Here is a 4,675-nt window from a genome sequence, read left to right on the forward strand (position 1 = left end):
CGCAAACGGGTTTTGATTCCTTACCCGTACCCGGCCGCACCAGGGTCGCAAACGGGTACCCTACCCGTACCCGGCTGGGTAGGGTACAGGTATCGGGTACCTGATTGCGACCTCTGGAATCAAGCCATGTTGCAGGCGAGGGTGGGTTGATTCTAGGAACTTGAATTGTGAGAAGAGACAAGACGTTGGGAAATGAGTGACAAACAGTTACTCACCGGTGACTCACGGTCTACCCGTACCCGGCCGGGTACGGGTAGCCGGGTATCGGGTAGGGTACGGGTATCGGGTACCCGGTTGCGACCTCTGGCATGGGTCTCCCCAGTGGGCATGGGTCTCCCCCAGTTGAAGTAATTTGGAAGTCCACGTGTTTTTTTTCCCATGGAATTTGGACGGTGCGGCCGAGGCGTACGTTTGGTTGCGAGGGCCGATGGGGAGTTTGGCAGGCCACACGTGTTATCGCGCAACGCTTGACATGACGGCACGTGTCGGACGCGACCCATCGGCTGTGAGCTCACCCCACCACCTCCTCACCCTCTCTGCCCTTCGTGCCTTTCACGTTGTAAAATGTGACGACGCTCAGTGGAGGATGTATCCGAGCAATAACTTCGATGCGCGTCGCGGAGTTTTGTACGCGTGTGTTTGTGTGTGTTTTTTTTTACCAGAGCAGCAACGCATTAAATGTCTAATTTAAAGTGAACAGCGCGGTGTTGTTTTTAGCCGGGTCACGGCGGTGGCGGTGGTGGCGGTAGCGATGGGGACAACGGTGGTGGTGGTGGTGGCGGTAGCGGTGTGGATGACGGTGGTGGTGGTGGTGATGGCAGTGGTGGTAGCGGTGGGGACGACGGTGGTGGTGGCGGTAGCGGTGGGGATGACGGTGGTGACGGTGGTGGTGGTGGCGGTAGTGGTGGGGATGACGGTGGTGACGGTGGTGGTGGTGGCGGTAGCGGTGTGGATGACGGTAGTTGTGGTGGCTGCTGCATGCGGATGGCTGTAGTTATCCAGCACCGTATTTGATCATCTTGAACGCCTCCTGTTTATTATTACTGTTTTTCTACCATTGTCTTGATACTGCCAAAAAGGTCCCATTGATATAATTGCTCAGCCCAAGCCATTAATACTTTTAGATTTGCGGTGCCTTTTCGACGTTCTCCGGTCTGACACTGGTGAGACGAGGCCATGAAGTAAGTAGGCTGTCCTCTGGTGCAGGCCAATCAGTTTCAAAAACAAATGCTGACATTATTATCAGAGCCACATGTATGTCTGCATGTATCATGTGTGGTTGATGCAGACGTGATGCCTTGCAATAGGTACAGTGAGGGAAAAAAGTATTTGATCCCCTGCTGATTTTGTACGTTTGCCCACTGACAAATAAATGATCAGTCTATAATTTTAATGGTAGGTTTATTTGAACAGTGAGAGACAGAATAACAACAAAAATCCAGAAAAACGCATGTCAAAAATGTTATGAATTGATTTGCATTTTAATGAGGGAAATATGTATTTGACCCCTCTGCAAAACATGACTTAGTACTTGGTGGCAAAACCCTTGTTGGCAATCACAGAGGTCAGACGTTTCTTGTAGTTGGCCACCAGGTTTGCACACATCTCAGGAGGGATTTTGTCCCACTCCTATTTGCTGATCTTCTCCAAGTCATTAAGGTTTCGAGGCTGACGTTTGGCAACTCGAACCTTCAGCTCCCTCCACAGATTTTCTATGGGATTAAGGTCTGGAGACTGTTAAAACATCTGTTGAAGCACCCTGTATGTGTTTAACACGTAGGCTTTCACGACCAATATTCATAATCAACGTTTTTGGGTTTAGATCGCGTTATTTATAAATGTGTCGTAACCCTCCACCACTCGACACGGCCAATCAGTAAAAAAGTGTCACGTTGACAAAAGACAAATAGTTCACTGCTTTAGCCCACCGGTGTGTTGAAGCGTGAAACCACAACATTTTAGTACGACGTTTCGCTGGTAATTGCATCCAGCATCATCAGGCAATTCGCCAGAATGTGGTGGGGTGGGGAGGGGCTGGTCACCCCGTGGTGCCCTTATAAAGCTCAACGTTTAACCTACTCACGCCGGCTTGTGCCCACCCTCACAGTCGGCCATATTTGCGGAATACACCACGCCGCCGTTGACCCTGGCCATTGACCGAGCAACCCAACGTTCCTACCAGCTCCCTCCGCAGGAATGTGTTTTATTTCGACTTCTGGAGGAATCCGATGAGCTATGAAGCTCTATAATGTCACACATGTCCAGTAAGGGCACTGGATAAGAACGTCACAACAACAGTAACACAAACACGATCGTAGTGCAACGTCCAAGAAAGTTAAACAAATCGCCCAAACAGAAATACAACACTAAATCATCCCCATCCTGCCAGGCAAAGCCCACAGAGTTATTAACTTATTGGTCAGAATCGACAAAAAGTGGCCCATTTGGACATTTACAGCAGCAAAACTAATCTTAAACAATCTCAATGCACGCATATGAATGTGGAGGGGGGGGGGAGGAAAAAAAGGACAATGCGTTAATAGCGCAAAATACAATAAAGGTAAATAAATCAAATCAATAGTAAATAAATCACTCAAACCACACAAATAAACCATCCCAATCCTACCCACTAAGGTATTAAATTAACATTTCATAACGCTGCCTGGCCACAAACGATAGCTCAACAAAGCGATCGCCAGGTCGCTTCTTGAAAAAAAAGTATTTAAAAAATCTCTCAGTGGGCTTTACCCGGTGGAATTTAAACAAAAAAACGACAACTTTATAGCTTCAATTGATGTGAAAAGTTTTAACGCGTTTAAAATTGCGGCCATCTTAGGTAGGGCGGGGGGTACGTGTCGTGACGTCACCGCCCCTACCTATGATGGCGGTCGCCCCATAAGTTAATCGATTCCAGGGGGGTAACATGTTATTGATTATTGTTTAATATTAACTTTTAAACTCACGAGTTAGCGAACTGCGCGTCTCGCTGGTCGAGACCCAGCCATTGTGGACTGCGCTTTAGATGACGTCACTTCCCATTTGTTGTGAGGTTCATCTTCTTGGTTCTTTCGGTGAAGTCACGTAGAAGGGAAGTAATAAAATAATAAAAATAAAACATAATAAAATAAAATAATATTATTTTATTATGTTTTATTTTTATTATTTTATTACTTCCCTTCTACGTGATGACTTTACCGAAAGAACCAAGAAGATGAATCCCTGCAGTCACGAAAGAAGCTTTAAATCGAAAAGTTGTGAGGTTCTTAGGGTTCAACCTACGCACGTGTGAGTGGGCTCGAGAATAGGATTCTTTGTTGAGTTTAACAATTTGTCGTGATACTTAAATCAAGATTTGCTTAGTAGTTACTACTACTACCGGTGTGCTGTACTAGTAACAAAAAAAAAATCTGTATTATGGTTGAAATGGGTCGCGAAAAACTGGTACTACTGCAACTACGTAGTACTACGAAGGGGCCGTCCATAAATGACGTCACGCACATTGGGGGGGGGTGAGAAATGTGACGTCACGTCAAAATGCGCAACTTTAAATAAATATAAACAAGACGTTCTACTTAATTAAATAGACTTTTTTAATAAATGTTTTCTCCTACAACATCAGAGTGCAGCGCCACATTGAATATTAAAGCGATTTGAAGCATGTTTTATTTTTTGGGAGGGGGGGAGCTTTGGTTCTTTCGGTAAAGTCACGTAGAATGTAAATAAAAAAATAAAATAAAACATACTAAAATAATTCTCACGACGTTTCGGCCACAACTCATTCAGACTCTGTCTTCTCGACAGACCTGCTCTCCACCTGAGGACGGCTGCTTGCGTTGTGGCCGAAACGTCGTGAGAATTATTTTATTATGTTTTATTATTATTTTATTATTTCCATTCTATGTGACTTTACCGAAAGAACCAAGAAGATTCTAGATTTGAAGCTTTCGTGACTGCAATGATTCATATTCTTAGGTTTTTTCGGTAAAGTCACGTAGGTCAAAAAACATTAAAAAGTAAAATAAAAAATAAAAATCACGACGTTGCCTCCGTGTGTTGCCTCCGAAACGTCGTGATTTTTATTTTTTATTTTATTTTACTTTTAAATGTTTTTTGACCTACGTGACTTTACCGAAAAAACCTAAGAATATGAACCAAGAAGATGTGCCACACTTGGTACAGCCCGCCCCCCTGCGCACTTGGTACAGCCCGTATCGCGCACTTTGTACGGAACACCCCCCGCGCACTTGGTACAGCCCGTCCCCACGCGCACTTGGTACAGCCCGCTTCACGCACTTTGTACGGAACGCCCCCCGCCCACTTGGTACAGCCCGCCCCCCCGCCCACTTGGTACAGCCCGCCCCCCCGCCCACTTGGTAGAGCCCGTATCGCGCACTTTGTATGGAACACCCCCCGCCCACTTGGTACAGCCCGCCCCCCCTGCGCACTTGGTACAGCCCGCTTCACGCACTTGGTACGGAACACCCCCCGCGCACTTGGTACAGCCCGTCCCTCCCTGCGCACTTGGTACAGCCCGCTTCACGCACTTTGTACGGCCCGCCCCCGCCCACTTGGTACAGCCCGCCCCTCCAGGTTTTCATGACGTCACGGGGTTGGAGGCGGGACCCTATATAAGCGGGGGACCGCCCTCTCCCCGGCCATTTTGTGGTGTGCCTCA

This window comes from Lethenteron reissneri, chromosome 59 (assembly GCF_015708825.2).
Source record: "Lethenteron reissneri isolate LAM-NWPU_2019-01 chromosome 59, ASM1570882v1, whole genome shotgun sequence".
NCBI lineage: Eukaryota > Metazoa > Chordata > Hyperoartia > Petromyzontiformes > Petromyzontidae > Lethenteron > Lethenteron reissneri.